We start from the raw sequence: 20336 nt of genomic DNA on the forward strand, positions 1-20336 counted from the left end.
ATAAAATGAAACAGTGAGTTTTTACAAAGCAATATAGCCAGAGCACAGATGGTAAAGTAACTGCCTGTAATGCATAGCTTCACTTGTAGCTCAGTTGGTAGAAAACCTGCCTGCAAGGCAGGAGACCCGGATTGGATTCCTGTGTTAGGAAGATTCCCTGGAGAAGGAAATGACAACCCACTCCAGTATTCTTGCCTGAAGAATCCCATTTACAGAGGAGTCTGGCAGGTTAGTCCATGGGGTCACAAGAGTCAGACACGACTTAGCGACTAAGTCACTACCACCATAGCCAGAGCACGGGTGGTAAAGTATCTGCCTGCAATGCAGGAGACCTGGGTTCGATCGCTGAGTCAAGAAGATGCCCTGGAAAAGAGAGTGGCTACCCACTCTAGTATTCTTGCCTGGAGAATCCCATAGACAGAGAAGCCTGGCAGGCTGCAATCCATGGGTCGCTAAGAGTTGGACACAACTGAGCAACTGACTAACACTTTCACTTTCACACTGAAAAAAATGCTTCAGGTGAAAATTTAGCATTCCAAGGATTAAAAGGATGCTCATAATAAAATTATCAACAATGGTAAAAGGCAAGCTCCCATAATTCTACAGATACTAAGACAAGTCAAAGAACTTGAGTGTTTGTTGGGGGAACACTTGTCTAAGTGCCAAACACTAAAGCAAAATCAGTGCCTAGAATATCAATCAAAACCATGGCATCACAAGAACTGTATGAAGTGTTTCCTCTAAATTCTCAATTTTTTTTTCAAGAAAAGTATTTTGATAGACACATTCATTTAATAATGAATGTACTTATCAATTATATGTAATACAGAAAGAATTATATAGACACATGAAAATCAATGTATTTGGGTCAGTACAGTTGATCCAAAACATCTTTCAAACATCTGAGTCAACACACTTTCTTGCCAAACTAGTTATGAATTGCAAATACACAAACGTGCACAGAAATAAGCAGCATATTTGAGCAATAAAAAGAAAATCATTTGTATATTGGTAAGACAAAAACAAAATCAAACAAAACTAGTGGCACACACACAAAAAAAACTGTGAATTGGGACATTCTAAATAATTGACATAAGGAATAATCTGGTTCTAGGAAAAAGGTAATTATGTCTCTCAGGAAATTTTAATCACTTAGGAAGGAATGCCAAATACATTTTATTTTATATAACACAAAAGAATCTCTAGTAGACATATACCAGAATATTGGAAATCTTTCTGAACTACCAAAACTACTTGGATAGAGCAAGAGGTCGGTCATTTCTTTTTAGACAGAAAGGCAAAGTTATAATAGTAATTTAAAGGTTTGTTAGGTTTAGAAACATTTTCTTCAGATATTCTCTAAGAGGTTCTAGATTTTTTTAAAAATAAATGGAATCTTTTTCATATTTAGTGAAAATTTAGTTCTATCCTGGTAACACACATTGTATTACTGAAAAAAGTGTGCATATGACTTGAAATCTATAAAACATTCCATGAAGAATTACAAAATAAAATCCCAACCTTTATATGATTATTGTGTTTCTTCATTAAGCACTATTTGGCATCTGCTTGTGAGAACTGGCTTAATATATGTATTCATGACTCAAGAATATGTGTCATCAGAAATTAAAAATCAAGAGCCCAATAGTGAGCCTGTCCCATTTTAAGACAAGAATATACACCAAAATTCTTCAAACACTACCTCTTGACACAAACGCCTGAAGGTCTTTCATTTATCCATCCATTCATTTATCAAACACTTGTTGAACACCTGGATTTTCTTTGCAAATGAGTAAGGTAGGCAGTTAGAATACAAAGATATATACAATCCATGTCCTTATACTGCCCAGTCTAGAGCTTGTAAGATAAAGCATATGTACTGTCTAAAACTGTGCTAAAATCTAATCAGTATGTTAACTTTTCTAATTATTAGAAAACTTCAACCATGTTTGATGATGTATATGTATGTGTATATGCAGGCATACCTCAGAGATTTTGGAGGTTTCATTTCAGACCACAGCAATAAAGTCAATAAAGCACATCACACAATTTTTTTGCTTCCTAGTGCATCTAATATTTATGTTTACACTAGACTACAGTCTATTAAAGTTTGCAATAGCATTTATGATCAAAAAATATAAATATCACAATTAAAAATATTTTGGTGCTAAAAATGCTAACCATCAACTGTTATAGTAGTAACATAAAAGATCACAGACTGATCACAGACCATCCTTACAAATATAATAATGGAAAAGTTTGAAATACTGCAAAATTTACCAAAATGTGAGACATGAACACAAAGTGAGCTGTTGGAAAAATGGTGTTGATAGACTTGCTTGATGCAAGGTGGCCACAGATCTTCAGTCTATCAAAAATACAATATCTGAGATGCAATAAAGTGCAATAAAATTATATGCCTGTATACATAAGTATGTATACATGTGCGTGCACACACACACACACACACACATACACTAACATATGCTTTTTAAAAAAAATCTTCAATTCTAGATAGCTTATATGGTATGATATGAAAAGAGCCCTGCTCTAGGAGTCAAGACCTACATTCTAGTCAGCTCAACTGTTTCTTAGCTACATGACCTAGGGCAGGTCACAACTTTTACCAACCTGTTTCTCAACACATAACATGAAAGTAATTATACTTGTTTTACCTACTTCACAGGCTTGTTACGAAGATTAAATAGGAAAAAGTATAACAGTGCATATTCAATTGTAGTTTATTTTTTTCAGTAGTCATGTATGAATGTGAGAGTTGGACCATAAAGAAAGCCAAGGGCCAAAGAATGATGCTTTTGAACTGTTGTGCTGGAGAAGATTCTTGAGAGTCTCTTGGACTGTAAGGAGATCAAACCAGTAAATTCTAAAGGAAATCCACCCTGAATATTCATTGGGAGGACTGATCCTGAAGCTGAAGACCCAATACTTTGGCCACCTGATGTGAAAAGCCAACTCACTGGAAAAGACCTGATGCTGGAAAATACTGCAGGCAAAAGGAGAAGGGGGCAGCAGAAGTTGAGATTGTTAAACAGCATCATCAACTCAATGGATCTGAGCAAATTCTGGGAGACAGTGGTGGACAGAGGAGCCCGGCATGCTACAGTCCATGAGGTCACAGTCACATATGATTTAGCAACTGAACAAGAACAACAAGAACAACAAATTATAGAACTCTATTCAAATTTAAAATGTATTATAATGCAAACATATGAACTTGTTATTTCTACTTCCAAAGCTTTTAAAACTGCTAAATACCATCATGTAAGTTTTTCAAGCAATCTCAGCTTAATAGCAAAGTCTTAATTCCTTTGAAGAATAATGCTGAAGATGTAATGAGATTTGAGTCAATGCTACAGAAAAACCACTTGGCCAAAGTTTATCAAAGAAGCAGATATATCCTAATCATTTAAGAGCCTGTTAAACATATTGACTTGTAAATCTGATTTCTAGAGGGCTGGGTTTGGGAATCTACAAGTTTATCAAGTACCCAGGAGATTATTTACACACATCAAAATATAAGAGTCACTAACCTATGGCGAAAGATCACCTTATCCTTCTGCCTTTACTAGCCAATAAAATTAAGAAAAATTGTTTTGATTAGAAAATAAAACATCACATAGAAATACAGCTGCATTTTCCAGCTTCTTTAAAAATATTTTATTTAAAAAATAATGTGTTAAATAATATGCTTAAGCAAGAATAATATTAAGAATAAATTAGTTTCACAACTTAAATAGTGCTAAAAATAAAAACTACATCCAAAAGCAATTGGGAAATATACAATAAGCATTTTGGGCCATTAATATAAAGTCTTTTTTTCTGTTGAAAGAAAACAATTTAGCATAAATGCTACCAACTCCTTGCAATGTCACACTAACCATCATGGTTCATGATATAGATAACAAAGTAAAATTATATAGTCAATAGTTCTGCAAGCATGCTTTCTATAATTTCAATGATAAATGAGAATTCTTACATGTTTCTAAATTGAATTTTCTATAAGTACATACAAAGAAAGTAATGGAATTGTAAGAGCTCTTCTTGACAAATTAAATATAAAATTAGTAATACCTACTGCTATTGCAGTAAAAGTAGTACCTGTTTTATAGAGTTGCTGTGAAGATTACTATGATTATCATTATGATCATCAAATCTTAAATTCATCCCTTACCTTCATGCCTTCCTATGCCCACCACATTTTTCTAATTCCCATTATAGCAATCTCAAAACAGTGGCAAATTCCTAGTCTCTAATTCCTCATTCTCCCTTGAACCTCCTCCATTCAGGCATTTGTCACCATCATGCACTGAAAACTCACTATTCCAAATTATACATTCTTTACTGAACCAACACAAATTTCAAATGCACCAATGTTAAAGAAATTCTGCTTATGTAAACTAATTTTTCAAAAGCTGTTTGTTTAAGTAAAAAATACATAGTGGATGCTATTCAAATATGTAATAGAGAATTTAAAGCTATTTATGCAATAAAATTATAGTTGTGAATTTACTTTTTAAATTGTCTTAATATTAAATGCTATTCTAAAAGTGAAAAGATTAATTAGAAAAATATATAGAATTTGTTGTCCAAAAAAATATCTTTACCAAAACAATTATAACATTTTTAAGGATGTCAGTATATAACATACATTTATATAGTAAAACTATGTAAGATGTTTTGTAAAATTGTATCCATCTAATAAAACTGAAATGCAGAAAAATTTAAATAAAGCACTGCTAAAAAGCTTCATACAGTTCTTAAGATATTCCTTACATTAACTTTTAAGAAACAAAAACCTATACACACTTCTCCTTGCAGCTGCTTTATAAAAGTGTATATAAAGTTCCAAAACAAACTATGAAGAAAGGCCCTATATTACTTCTGCATGTCTCTCACTAACAGACGTTTCTCTGTTTGAAACAGAGGGCCTCCTGTTCACTGAAATGGCTAACAACGTGGAGTTGGTCATTCTTAAGTAGGCCATAAGGGGAAAAAAATGTGCAATTAGAAAAATAGTAAATTTACTCAAATAACGGACAAAATAGTAACAAGACAGGTACAAACCTTAACATTTTAATTTTGTAATTAATATTTCATTTTGCATAAAACGATATTTTCTTTATTTCATATATAAAGTACATTTCTAAATATTTCTTCCCTGGCCACTCTTCTTGTTCAAGTGACAAAGACAGCTTAGAATACTAAAAAAACTCCTGAAAGTTTTAACAGAAACCTGAAGTTACAGAACATAGCCTATTAAAAAAATTATTCCTTTACTCCTAACATCATCCTGTCCTCCTAAAAAAAAAAAAAAAAAACACTAAAAAATATTTTCTGATTTCAACAAATCTCCAAGCAATGTATTTGGTATATAACATGAAAATAATTCAAGGTCATTACAATATGATTATATTTCCTTTAAGCATGACTGAAATGTATTTTCTTCAGAAGGAAATGTACAAATCAATGTTTCTATCTACCCAACTACACAGGAAGTACAATCCACAGACAAGGAATTCAAAGACTCAGTGAATACATCACAGTACTGAAACCAATAGCTCAGTTGGTAAAGAATCCACCTGCAATGCAGGAGACCCCAGTTCAATTTCTTGGTTGGGAAGATCTGCTGGATAAGGGATAGGCTACCCACTCCAGTATTCTTGGGCTTCCCTTAAGACTCAGCTGGTAAAGAATCCACCTGCAATGTGGGAGACTTGGATTTGATCCCTGGATTTGGAAGATCCCCTGGAAAAGGGAAACACTACCCACTCCAGTATTCTGGCCTGGAGAATTCCAGGCACTTATATAGTCCATGGGGTCACAAAGAGTTGGACAGGACTGAGTAACTTTCACTTTCACTGAAACCAGAAATGCTAAATGTTTATCCTGTTGGCATCGACACACACTTTAATGCCCTATGATCACTTCCCACCAAAGCCATCGATGTTACCCAAAGTGTTCACTCTCTCCCTTGAAGGGACAAAGCCTGTGATCTAGGTAATCTATCTAGGATTTATCTTTTGCTTATGTATTCTTTTAAGTATGGATCACTTAACTTAGTAGGTAGACTTTAAGCTCTCAAGGGAAAAGACTGTCTTATCCTTTTCTTGGCTTCATCAGGTTCATTTACCTTTTATTCCTTCTTAAAGATATTGAGTTGCTTATCTCCCTTTTCCCTCCAATATCCACAATCCTCACTTTAAATTATTATCACAGTCTTCAAATAAGGCCTTAGCACTACTAGCATGCTCATCCATACCCAAGTTAATTCACTCATGTACTGTACAAAATAACCATTTCTTCTCCAACATATCCAACCCTACTCTAAGCTGATCCCTTTGTTTTTTATTTCAATGAGAAACACAAGCTGTCAGAATATTTCTTAAGTATTTCTCCACTCCCAAATCTGCACACACACTTTGCTGTTAAAATGAATGCACATTCCTTGTTCCTATCAAAGGTCAATTTCTCCACATACACGCTGCATTCCATCATTTCTCACCTACTTGAAAACTTTATTCCTGGAAATATCCCTTCAACTCCTGCATTCTTCCCTCCCTACTAGATCACTTTCAGCATCAAACATTTTATAACTGCATTGCTATCTTTATGCTTCAGATTAAATGGGAGTAAAAATAGTACCTATTTTATAGAGTTGCTGTGAAGATTACTATAATTATCATTATGATTATCATATCTTAAGTTCATCCCTTACCTTCATGCCTTCCTATGCCTACCACATTTTTCTAATTCCCATTATAGCAATCTCAAAACAGTGGCAAATTCCTAGTCTCTAATTCCTCATTCTCCCTTGAATCTCCTCCATTCAGGCGTTTGTTACCATCATGCACTGAAAACTCACTTGACAAATACACTAATGACTACCATGTAACCAAATCCAATACTCCACCCTCAGTTCTCAAGGAAATAATAGCCAACACATAATGGAAAAAAATGGAAACAATGACGGACTTTATTTGGGGGGGAGGGTGGCTCCAAAATCACTGTGGTGACTATAGCAATGAATTTACTCTTTAGAAGAACAGTTATGACAAACCTAGACAGCATGTTAAAAAACAGATATCACTTTGTGATAAAGGTCTGTATAGTCAAAGCTATGCTTTTTCCAGTAGTCATGTACAGATGTGAAAGTTGAACCATAAGGAAGGCTGAGTGATAAAGAATTGACGCTCTCAAACTGTGGTGCTGGAGAAGACTATTAGGAGTCTCTTGGACAGCAAGGAGATTAAACCAGTCAATCCTAATGGAAATCCACACTGAATATTCATTGGAAGGACTGATCCTGAAGCTGAAGATCCAATACCCTGGCCACCTGAAGTGAAGAGCCAACTCACTGGAAAAGACCCTGATGCTGGGAAAGACTGAGAAAAATGAGAAGGGGATGAGGTGAGGATGAAATGGATGGATGGCATCACTGACTCAATGGACACAAGTTTGAGTAAATTCTGGGAGATGGTAAAGAACAGGGAAGCTTGGCATCGTGCAGTCCATGGGGTTGCAAAGAGTCGGAAATGACTTAGCAACTGAACAACAACAAGTTGAATGCTTACTGTCCTGCAGACATGCTCATTTAACCCTCAGAATAACTCTGTGGGACAGATACTGTAATTACGTCATTTTAATGAAGAAACCAAAGCACCATGAAGTTGAGTAACTAACTCAATGTCACGGTTTACTCAGTCTCTCAGCAAGTTTAGATAAAATCCCACAATTTGTCTCTACTATTTATTTTAATAAATATTCCCTACTCAGGTCCTTCACAAGCAATAAGCCAGTGTCCTTGTGTCCCTACACTATACTATTCACAGTGATTCTCAATCTTTCTTAATTCTATGCCCATTTCAAAGAAAAATCTTCTACTAGTCTTTTATACATGATGCCTAGCATGAAATCAATAATGTCAAGAAATGAATAGAAGTAGGAAAATGTAGCCAATAATCAAGAGAAAAAGTGGATAATGGAAACAAATCAACACATGATCAAGATGTCGGAGCTAGCTAGGAGTATCTTAAAATAAGTATATATATATATATATATATATATATATATATGAGGGGAGAAAAGATCTACCGAAGGTTAAAAGAGAGAATTTCAAGGGAGAATTCAAATTTTAAAAAATAGATGAATAATCTGTAACTAAAAAAATACAATATCTGAAATAAAAAACTAATTAAACAGGTTTAATAGCAGAGGATGAGATGGTTGGATGGCTTCATCAACTCAATGGACATGAGTTTGGGTAAACTCAGGGAGTTGGTGATGGACAGGGAGGCCTGGTATGATGCAGTTCATGGGGTCACAAAGAGTCAGACATGACTGATCGACTGAACTGAACTGAGACAAAGAAGACTTGTTTGGCTAGCTCAAAAACACATCAATAGAAAATATACAATCTGAAGCACAGAGAGAAAAAAGAATGAGAAGAGAACAGAGCATCAAGAAGATATGGAACCCACTCAATATATCACATAAATGTAACTGGAGTCCCAGGAGGAGAAGAACAAGAAAATGAGACCATAGAAATACTAGAGAAGACAATGGCCAAAAAATTTCCAAAACTATTAAAATACATAAGCTCAGAGATTTAAGGAACTCAATGAACCCTAAGTAAATAAAGGACAATTTATGGCAAGAAATAACACTAAAGATACATAAGAATATTTCATAATAATTACAGGTGTGTGATAGAACAATGCCCACCCCAAAATGTCCATGCCCTAATTTCTGGAATTTGTGAAAGTGTTACCTTATGTGGCAAAAAAGGACTTTGCAAATGTGAATAAATTAAGGATCTTGAGATGAAAGATTTCCCTGCATTACCAGGAATCAGACATCATGTACACATAATTAATCATAAGAGTCTTAAGACAAAAGGCAATGTGAAGATAACAGAGACTGAAGATGCTATTCTGCTGGCTTTGGAGATGGAGAAAGTGTAATGAGCCAAGGAATATAAGGATTACAACAGCAGAAGCTAGGAACAGCAAGGAAAGGATTTCCCCTCCAGTGCCTCTGGAGCACCTTGGTTTCTACCCAGTGAAACTTATTTTGGACTTCTGATCCCAAGAACAGGAAGATAATAAATTTGCATTGTTTTAAGCTACTAAGTTTGTGGCAACTTGTTAGAGCAGTAGTAGAAAACTAGTAAAAGGCTCTATAAAACAAGAAAATAAAATAAGCCTGAATGCCTCCACCCAATAATATGACTTTAAATATAAAAAGCAAAAATTGACAGAACAAGCAAAATCAATAAATTCATTATCACAGTTGAAGAATCTTAGTTCACATTTCTTAGTAACTAGTAAAACAAGCACATTTTTTAAAAACAGTAAAGAATTAGAGATTCCCCTGGTGGCTCATATGCTAAAGAATCTGCCTGCAATGCAGGAGGCCTTGGTTCAATCCCTGGGTCAGGAAGATCCCCTAGAGAAGGAAATGGCAACCCACTGCAGTATTCTTGCCTGGAGAATTCCATGGACAGAGGAGCTTGGCAGGCTACAGTCCAGGGGTTTGCAAAGAGTTAGGCACGACTGAGTGACTATCACTCACTCACTCATTCACTCACTCAAAGAATTAGAAGATTTAAGCAATGCTATTAGTTATCTTGACTTATTTGATATTTATAAAATACTAAAGGTGAATATTGTAGAATGCACACTTATTATACATGCATGTAACCTTTACCAAAACAGGCCATCTGCTGGGTCATAAAACAAGTCTCTACAAATTTCAGAGAACTGAAATCACACGAATTATATATTCTCTGACCACAGTGGAACTAAACCAGAAATAAACAACACAAAACTCTAAAACTCCTAAATATGGAAAATTAAACTACAGAGCTCCCTCTCCCCTTCCCCTTTGCACCAAGTTCTTGTATATCAGAAGCTTGAAAGGACAGAGAAAGAGGGGGACAATGATTCTCCTTGCTCAAATGTCACTGCCCTCATTCAGACTCATCTTTGTCCTTAACACTGCTCTGTTCTATATAAAGCCTTCCCTTTTGCCTTTTCACCAATTCCTGTCTGCCTTTATGGCCCAGCTTTTAACCTTGTCTTTACCATGAATCATTTCCTAATGACCTCAACTTTCCCTCACTTTTAAACTAAATATTGTCCATGTCTCCTTTAGCCTTCAATTTCCTCTTATCTTGAAGTACTTTAAAAATATTTCACATGTATAAACACTAATTTTTCAATAACAATGTCAGTTATTTAATGATATAATCTATGAGTCAAGATATACAAGAGCAAGAAGACAGAGATAAATACAAATGTGTTCAAAGCAATGCTTTAAGAAAGAATAATCTGATGGCAATGAAACAGATTAGAGAGGGGCGTAATATAAGGCAGAGGGCATAATAGGAAGAGCATGTGATTGAACTAAGGAAACTTGGCTCTAGTCCCTGTTCTTTTATTATTCTGACACTTTCAGAGTCTTTGTTTTGTCATCTTTAGAACAGGGGAGAAAAAAAGCTGATTAGAAGGTGCCTAATCAGCTTCCTGGGTGGCACTAGTGGTAAAGAACCTGACTGTCAAGTGCAGGAGATGGAAGAGACACTGGTTCAATCCCTGGGTTGGGAAGATCCCCTGGAGGATGTCATAGTAACACACTTCAGTATTCTTTGCCAGGAAAATCCCATGGACAGAGGAATCTGTCAAGCTCCAGTCCACAGGGTCGCAAAGAGTTGACTATGACTCAAGTGGCTTAGTACACATACAGCAATGAGGATTTACTCTCAATCTGCAAAGAGTCATACAAATGTTAGTTACTACAATCATTAGAAAAAAAAAAAAAAAAAAAAACCATAGCAAAAGGTCAGTCATTAAGCAGTAAAGACCAGAACTAGAGCAATCACAATGTGAATTACTAAGGACTGACAAGGAGAAAAGTATAAGAGACACCAATGAGAAAGAAGCAGCAAGATTTGGCAACAACCAGAGGTAGGTGAAAAGAAGAGAAATTTTAAAAACGTAAGTACCAGAAGACACGATGACAACAGGCAGAGTAATGAAAAACTATCATAGTATTAAATTGTGGAAAAAAATATTAAACATGAATATAACATCTAATAATACTAAAACCATGTGTGTGTTTAGTTGCCCAGTCGTGTTCGACTCTCTGTGACCCCCATGGACTGTAGCCCACCAGGTCCCTCTGTCCATAGGATCTCCCAGGCAAGAGCACCAGAGTGGGTTGCCATTTCCTCCTCCAGGTCTCTTGCATCGCCAGCATTGGCAGTCTGGTTCTCTGCCACTAGCGCCACCTGGGAAGACCAAAATCAGGTTAGGATGGCATAAAATTCTCAAGTGCATACAATTTTGTTCAGTCATGATTATACTTTGTAATATGATACTAGCCCCTGTAGCTTTTCAAATCTTATAAATTTTGACCTATTTTTATGATATTACAAGACAATATAAAAATGAATGTTTGTTGAAACAATCAATGAATCATCTGGCTTTTTAAAATTTTTATTGAAGTATAAAATGTTGTGTTAGATTTGAATGTACAGCAGAGTGAATCAGCTATTCAGTTCAGTTCAGTCGCTCAGTTTGTCCGACTCTGCGACCCCATGAATCGCAGCACGCCAGGCCTCCCTGTCCATCACCAACTCCTGGAGTTCACTCAGACTCACGTCCATTGAGTCAGTGATGCCATCCAGCCATCTCATCCTCTGTCGTCCCCTTCTCCTCCTGCCCCCAATCCCTCCCAGCATCAGAGTCTTTTCCAATGAGTCAACTCTTCGCATGAGGTGGCCAAAGTACTGGAGTTTCAGCTTCAGCATCAGTCCTTCCAAAGAACACCCAGGACTGATCTCCTTTAGGATGGACTGGTTGGATCTCCTTGTAGTCCAAGGGACTCTCAAGAGTCTTCTCCAACACCACAGCTCAAAAGCACCAATTCTTCGGTGCTCAGCTTTCTTCACAGTCCAACTCTCACATCCATACATGACCACTGGAAAAACCATAGCCTTGACTAGACGGACCTTTGTTGGCAAAGTAATGTCTCTGCTTTTCAATATGCTATCTAGGTTGGTCATAACTTTTCTTCCAAGGAGTAAGCATCTTTTAATTTCATGGCTGCAGTCACCATCTGCAGTGATTTGGGAGCCCCCCCCAAATAAAGTCTGACACTGTTTCCACTGTTTCCCATCTACGTATACATATATCCCCTTGTTTTTGTATTTCCTTCCCATTTAGGTGACCACAGAGCACTCAGTAGAGTTCCCTATGCCATACAGTATATTCTCATTAGTTATCTATTTTATTCATAGTATCAATAGTGTATTTATCTTAATCCCAACCTCACAATTCATCTCATAACTCCCTTTCCCCTTGATATCCATGTTTGTTCTTTATGTCTGTGTCTCTATTTCTGATTTGTAAATAAGATTGTATAAACCAGTTTGTTCAAATCCACATATATGAGTTAATGTATGCTATTTGTTTTTCTCTTTCTGTCTTACTTCACTCTGTATGACAGACTGTAGGTCCATCCACACCTCCACAAATGACCCAATTCTGTTTCTTTTTATAACTGAGTACTATCCTATTATATATCATATCTTCTTTATCCATTTCTATGCTGATGGACTTGCTGTTTCCATATCCTGGTTTGGATAGATGAGTCCACATATGTTTTTTCCATATTCTGGTTATTATAAATACTTTTGCAATGAACACGGGTGCATGTGTCTTTCTGAATTATGGTTTTCTCTGGGTATATGCCCAGTACAAGGATGGCTGAGTCAAATAGCAGCTCTATTTTTCATCTTTTCTAATACTTTTCATCCTTTTTCAATTTTTTCATATAAAAATAAAAATATATTTTTCATCATTTAAGCAACCTCCATACTGTTCTCCATAGTGGCTGTACCACCAACCACATAAGAGGGTTCCCTCTTCTCCACACCCTATCCAGGATTTGTTGTTTATAGATTTTGATGATGACCATTCTGACAGGTGTGAGGTGATACCTCACTGTAGTTTTGATTTACACTTCTCTAATGACTGAAGCGACTTAGCATGCATCCATGCATGCAATGACTAGTGATGCTGAGCATCTTTGCATGTGTTCTTTTGGCCATCTGTATGTCTCCTCTGGAGAAATGTCTATTTAGGTCTTCCATCCATTTTATGATTGGATTAGCTTTTATATAGAGAGAGCTGCATGAGCTCTTTGTGTATTTTGGAGATTAATCCTTTGTCAGTCGCTTTGTTTGCAAATATCATCTCCCTTTCTGAGGTTTGTCTTTTTATCTTGTTTATGACTTCTTTTGCTGTGCAAAAGCTTTTAAGTTTAACTGGGTCCTATTTTTTTTTTTTTTTCGGGGTGGGGGCTGGTAATTCTCATTACTCTAGGATCAAAAAAGATCTTGCTGCAATTTGTGTTAAAGACTGTTCTGCCTATGTTTTCCTTTAAGAGTTTTACAGTATCCACCTTTACATCTAGGTTGTTAATCCATTTTGACTTTATTTTCATGTAGATGTTAGTGAGTGTTTAAATTTCGTTCTTTTACATAAAGCTGTCCGGTTTCCCAGCACCACTAATTGAAGAGGATATTTTTACTCAATTGTATATTTTAGACTCCTTTATCATAGATTAGGTGACCATAGGTGCGTAGGTTTATCTCTGGGCTTCACTGATCTATATTTCTGTTTTCATGACAGTACCATATTGGATTGATTATGGTAGCTCTGTAGTATACTCTGAATTCAGGGAGCCTGATTCTTCCAGCTCTGTTTTTTTTCCACCCTTTATATTCAAGGTCTTTTGTGTTTCCATACTAATTTTTTTTGTTGTAGTTCTGTGAAAAATGCCATTGATCATTTCATAGGGATTATCTTGAATCTGTACCTCGCTTTGGGTGGTACTGTCATTTACATAATATTGATTCTTCTACTCCAAGAACATGGTAGATCTATCTCTTTGTGTTGTCTTTCATTTCTTTCAGCATAATTTTATCGTTTTCTGTGTACTGGTCTTTCATCTCCTTAAGTAGATTTATTCTTAGGTATGTAATTTTCATTGTTGCCATGGTAAAAGGGATTATTTCCTTAATTTCACTTTCATTAATTGATGTTTCATTGTTAGTATAATGAATGCAAGAGATTTCTGTGTTTTAATTTTGTATCCTGTGACTTTACTCAGAGAAGGCAATGGCACCCCACTCCAATACTCTTGCCTGGAAAATCCCATGGGCGGAGGACCCTGGTAGGCTGCAGTCTATGGAGTCGTGAAGAGTCGTACAGGACTGAGGGACTCCACTTTCACTTTTCACTTTCATGCATTGGAGAAGGAAATGGCAAACCATTCGTGTTCTTGCCTGGAGAATCCCAGGGACAGGGGAGCCTGGTGGGCTGCCGTCTATGGGGTCACACAGAATCGGACACAACTGAAGTGACTTAGCAGCAGTGAATTTACTAAACTCCTTGATTAGCCTTAGTAGTTTTCTTGGTGGCATCTTTAGGATTTTCTATGTGTAGTTTCATGGCACTCTGCAAACAGTGACAGTTTTACTTCTTTGCCAATCTGTATTGTTTTATTGCTTTATCTTTGATTGTCATGGCTAGGACTTCCAAAACTATGTTGAATAATAGTGGTGAGAGTAACCACCTTTGTCTTGTTCTTGATTTTACAGGAACTACTTCCAGTTTTTCACCACTGAGATTAGTGTTTGCTATAGGTTTGTCATATATGGCCTTTATTATGTTGAGATAGGTTCCTGTGGGGCCCTAAATGGGAAACCTTAAAAAAGAAGGGCTAGCTTTGCCGTTTAGAGCTAAGATGGCGCCTGGCAGAAGAGATGAGGGTGCGGCCTAAGTTGTCTGTCAAAACTTTTGATTGGCTCTCTTGATTTCTGTGCACGTAGATAGCGCGTGATCACCATAGACTCCTGTTATAATGATGGCACATGACGATTTCACCTTTAATGTGATTGGTACAACTATGGAAAGTGCCTCGCAAACCCCTCCCTACTTGCCTTTAAAAATCAAGAGCTTACAACAATAAAGCGGAACTGCTTAGACGGAACCCCTGTCACGTCTGATTGTCTCTCGCTCGCCGAGGGGCTGGGTTGGCGGACAGCAGGCTCACCTCTCCTCGGGACCCCTCGGCTTTGCTGAGGGAAGTTCCACTGCCTCTCTCTTTCTGCAGAGCGCCCCCCGCAGAAACTGGCGCCCAACGTGGGGCGTGAAGCGGACGGACGGAAGTGGTGTCACTGTGCGGCTCTGAAAGAAGGAGCGACGAAGGACCCTAGGCTGGTCACAGCGCGGAGCTCCCCTTTAGAGGAGTATTGCCTGAGGTAATCCGGATTTCAAGGTGGGTCCCCCTCTGCTTTGAGGGAAGTGGCAAAAAACTCTCCTGACTTACTTTCTTTCTTTTCTTCTTTTCTGATCTGTCCTTAATTCCTTTTTCTGGAGTTTCAGTGAACAGGCGAACAGTTGTGGAGGCAATTGACGAGTCCCGGCTAGGGCTACACTCTAGCGGACTGTAAAGGCCCCACAACAGGTAAGCCTCAGTAACTAGAGCCCAACCGGGTGAAACTCCCCTTTAATCATTCTTAACTGAGGACGTGGCCTAGAATCTTCCCTGTGGGCACAGGTCAGGCACTTAAAGGCCATTAGGGCGCCTGCCACTTGAAGACTCCCATGACAGGATAAGGAGGTCACGGAATGGGCTAGAAACCTCTAGGGTGCCTGCCCCCAGCAAGAAAACTTCCGTGCAATGACGCAGGCACATAAACAGTTTCAAAAGCATACCATAAGCCCAACTTTCTGGCTGCCACCACTCCCGGTAGGATTTTTGGTGGTCGTCCTCAGTGACTTTTCTTTCTATTCTCCCTCAGTAGTATGGGAAATAACATTGGGAAGTCTGATGAGCCTGCGCTCAAGGCACTGAGATATATGCTCATAAGCAGGGGACTTGAGATTTCTGACGCTCAGGCCATTAAGGTCTGGGGGACCATTGTACGGTTGGCCCCCTGGGTTGCTTCGGCCAATTTGTTCTCTTGGGACACTTGGGATCGAGTACAAACCCTTGCTAGGCAGCGAGAGGCTCAAACAGTGAGGAGCCCCCCTTAGGGTTCTGTCTGATCATTTCGACCCTCAAGCTCTGCTTTTCACGGAGCGAGGAGCATGTCACTGATACGGGTGCCCCCAATTCAAAATCAGAAAAACAATGGGAAAAATTAGATGAGTAACGAGTCATGTCGGACCAAAATATAGCAAAAGAGACTGTAGGGAATAAAGACTCTAGAGTGAATAGTGGGCCATGGGAGCCTTTTGGCGATGATAAAGGAGTGGAAGAGAATAGAGACCCCTTTGATGCCTCAGGACCAGGAGCCCAGGGAAGAGATCTGTGTCCCTTCCTGCCTCCCCCATTTGAGGAAGTTTCGGGAGCACCTTGGGTGGGAAAGACAATGAGGTCACCTTGGAAAGGGAGAACCTATCCCGGGGACCCTTGGGGATCCCCACTGCCCTTTACCGGCCCGACTCAAGCCTTTCCTGTAAATGTTAACCCGGGGGGGGGCCCCCCCCCCCATAGGCCGGCAGCCTGGTGCCCCTGGGAGGCCAGTGATTTAAAAGAGCTCAAAAAAGCAGTGGCAAATAATGGCCCAAACTCCCCATGGGCAAAAACTATTCTCCAGGGCCTGGCTCATCAACTTTGTATGACCCAAGACTGGAAGATGCTATGTAAGGCAGTGCTCCCCAGCAACACCTATATCAAATGGTGTGCCTTTTTCAAGGAAGAGTGTCATGCTCAGGCAGAAAGAAATCAAGCTGCCAACCCTGCTATCCCGGTGACTTTCGAGATGTTGTCAGGGACGGCAGATCAATGGAGTATGGGACCTCAACAGGCCACCATTCCTGCTCCTTATACAGATCAGATACGGGCCATATGCCTGGCCACCTAAAAAAAGCTTGCGGAGGGGTCCGTACAGTATAAAGAATTATTTGCTGTTGTCATGGCACTCACAAAAGTCCCTGAACCCATGAATCTGTTTTCTGACAGTCTTTATGTAGTAAACTTGCTTCCAGGATTGCTAAATTCTCACATATGGCTAGATAACAATCCTATTACTCCCCTTATGATACAAGCCTGTACCCTGTTACTTGAACGGGTTAACCCCATTTATGTACACCATCTTAGGGGTCATCAAAATTTACCTGGATTGCTTTCAATGGGAAATTCCCTGGCCGATAGAGTGGCCTCCCTTACAATCCAAGCTTATAACTTACAAGATGCCTATGATCTTCACGATCTTACTCATAAATTGGAGAGGGCTACATAAAAGGTTTCCACAGATCCCTATTAGAGAATTAAAGAAAATTATACATACTTGTAAATCCTGTCTTCCTTATTTACAAGTACCGCCTTTACAGCCCCCAGGGTAAACCCTCGAGGGCTAAAACCCAATGTGCTGTGGCAAACTGATGTGACCCATTATTCCCCTTTTGGAAAACTTAAGCATGTTTTTGTGTCTATTGACACTTACTCTCATGCCTGGGGCTACTGCCCACACAGGAGAAAAAGCAAAACATGCTCAAAACCATTTTTTACAATGTTTTGCGACGTTAGGCCTTCCCCATCAAATAAAAACAGACGATGGCCCTTGCTTCATCAGCCAGAGCTTACAGAAATTCTTCCAACAGTGGCACATTCGTCATAACACTGGAATCCCACATAACTCCCAGGGACAAGCCATAATTGAGTGCCACCATCAAAATTTAAAGGCTCAATTACAAAAACAAAAAGGGGGAATAAGCCCTCACCAGCAACTTGGAATAGCACTCTTTAAACATTTTAAATTTTTCAAAAACTGAACCGATACCATGTTTTCAAAAACACTGGTCTAACCAAGAAATAAAACCTGAAATACAAGTGAGATGGAAAGACCCCATCACTGGCCAGTGGAAGGGGCCCAATCCACTCCTTACAATGGGAAGAGGATTCGGATGTATATTCCCCATTGGGGACCCCAGCCCTATATGGGTGCCAGCAAGAAATCTTAAATTTTCACCACAAGATAGAGGTCAAATCTCAAAATCTGACACAGATTAAAGAGACACTCACATATTGAGCCCAAGAACAAAAAGTTCCTGAGGCGATCTTTTCTTCCCTTTCAGATCATCGATGCAGCGACCCTGGTGGACACTGCTCCTGGCGATTGTCAGATTACCTATCCTCTCCTTGCTGACCTTTGTCATTGCCACGGTTGTGCAACAGTTTTTCAAATCTTTAAAATCTGGGTTTAATGACACACAAGGCCATCAACCATGAGGGTACAACAGTGTCTGCATCTGTGCTGGGAGTTTAACAAGCTCAGACCATCGAGGTTATAAACAACATGTCCACTGCCTCTGCTCAAGGATTTCAAACCAGCTCAAACACCTGAGATCCGCCATGGTGGTTCTCCGACGGCAGCTTGGTCTCCGCGCTGGAGCGATCAAGACATTGAGTGTCTTGGTGCACATAGACTGCAATGTGAGATATCCCAGCTTTTGTCTGACAGCTTTTCCAGTGTTAAATGAGACTCTAACAGGTGAAAAAGGGAGCAACGGATCTATGGGACTGGATACAAAGTCCATTTACCTGGTTTAAAAATGCCTTCTATTTGCTTATTTTTGTTATTCTACTTGTAATGTTAAAAGTAAAAAAAAATCTCACAGCTCGCAATAGGTGCTTACAGCAAAAAATAGCTATGCTTGTCCAGGTCATGGAAAAGGAGCCCCGCGTTGGGCACCCACAAAACCCCTGGATTAATTTAGCCCTTCAAGAGATTAACCGAGATATATAAATAAAAGAGTTCCAGATGCCCATCACCTAGAGAGATTCCACCTAGCCCCCAAGAGGTGGCTGGATAGCCAGTGACGGGTAAGACCCTCAGAGGAGGGCAACCTAAGACAGGCACAGCCACAAGAGGGGCTGGCGAGGCTGGAGGTTGGCCGCCTACAGCTTTATGCCTTGCTCTACAGAACATCAATACAAATGTCTCAAGGGCTTAAATAAAATTTAAAAGGGGGAGATGTGGGGCCCTAAATGGGAAACCTTAAAAAAGAAGGGCTAGCTTTGCCGTTTAGAGCTAAGATGGCGCCTGGCAGAAGAGATGAGGGTGCGGCCTAAGTTGTCTGTCAAAACTTTTGATTGGCTCTCTTGATTTCTGTGCACGTAGATAGCGCGTGATCACCATAGACTCCTGTTATAATGATGGCACATGACGATTTCACCTTTAATGTGATTGGTACAACTATGGAAAGTGCCTCGCAAACCCCTCCCTACTTGCCTTTAAAAACCAAGAGCTTACAACAATAAAGCGGAACTGCTTAGACGGAACCCCTGTCACGTCTGATTGTCTCTCGCTCGCCGAGGGGCTGGGTTGGCGGACAGCAGGCTCACCTCTCCTCGGGACCCCTCGGCTTTGCTGAGGGAAGTTCCACTGCCTCTCTCCTTCTGTGGAGCACCCCCCGCAGGTTCCCTCAGTGCCTACCTTCTGTAGAATTCTTATCATAAATGGGTGTTTAATTTTGTCCAAAGTTTTTCCTGCTTCTATGGAGATGATCATATGGTCTTCATTCTTCAATCTGTTGATGTGGTATAAGCTTGGTGTGCTGCAGTCCACGGGGTCACAAACAGTTGGACATGACTGAACAACAACAACAATCACACTGACTGGTTGGCAGATACTGATCCTTGCATCCCTGGGATAAATCCTATTTGATCATGGTGTATGATCCTTTTAGTGTGTTGTTAGATTCTGTTTAGGAGTATTTTGTTGAGAATTTTAACATCTATGTTCATTAGTGATACTGGCCTGAAATTTTCTTTTTGTGTGTTTTCATTGTCTGTTTTGGTATCAGGGTGATGGTGGCCTTCTAGAATGAGTGGGAGTGTTCTTTTATCTGAAGTTTTTTGGAAGAGTTTCAAAAGGGTAAGTGTTAACTCTTCTCTAAATGTTTGATAGAATTCATCTGTGAAGGCATCTGGTTCTTAACCTTTGTTCATTGGAAGACTTGATCACTGTGCTTGTAACTTGTCTGTTCATATTTTCTATTTCTGATTCAGTCTTGGAATGATGTACTTTCCTATGAATTAGATCATTTATTGTAGGTTGTCTATTTTATTGGCATATAGTTAGTGATAGTAGTCTTTTATGATCCTTTGTATGTCTATGGTGTTAGTTGTAACTTCTGTTTGATTTCTAATTTTAGTAAATTGAGTCCTCTCCATTTTTTTCTTAATGAGTCTGGCTGAAGGCTTATCAACTGTGTTTATCTTCTCAAAAAACCAGC

The 20336-nt window shown here is 38.9% G+C and overlaps 1 protein-coding gene and 1 long non-coding RNA gene across 19 annotated transcripts in view; one reads left to right on the forward strand and one right to left on the reverse strand.

Annotated features, from left to right (window-relative positions):
• KIF21A (kinesin family member 21A) overlaps positions 1–20336 on the reverse strand; it is a 195145-nt gene that overhangs the window by 136455 nt on the left and 38354 nt on the right. The gene's annotated exons all lie outside the window — the stretch shown is intronic.
• LOC120857754 lies at positions 14506–19688 on the forward strand. Its single transcript, XR_005719732.1, has 2 exons — positions 14506–14766; positions 19518–19688. It is a non-coding gene; the product is annotated as an uncharacterized LOC120857754 (long non-coding RNA).

Source organism: Oryx dammah, unplaced genomic scaffold (assembly GCF_014754425.2).
Source record: "Oryx dammah isolate SB20612 unplaced genomic scaffold, SCBI_Odam_1.1 HiC_scaffold_29, whole genome shotgun sequence".
NCBI lineage: Eukaryota > Metazoa > Chordata > Mammalia > Artiodactyla > Bovidae > Oryx > Oryx dammah.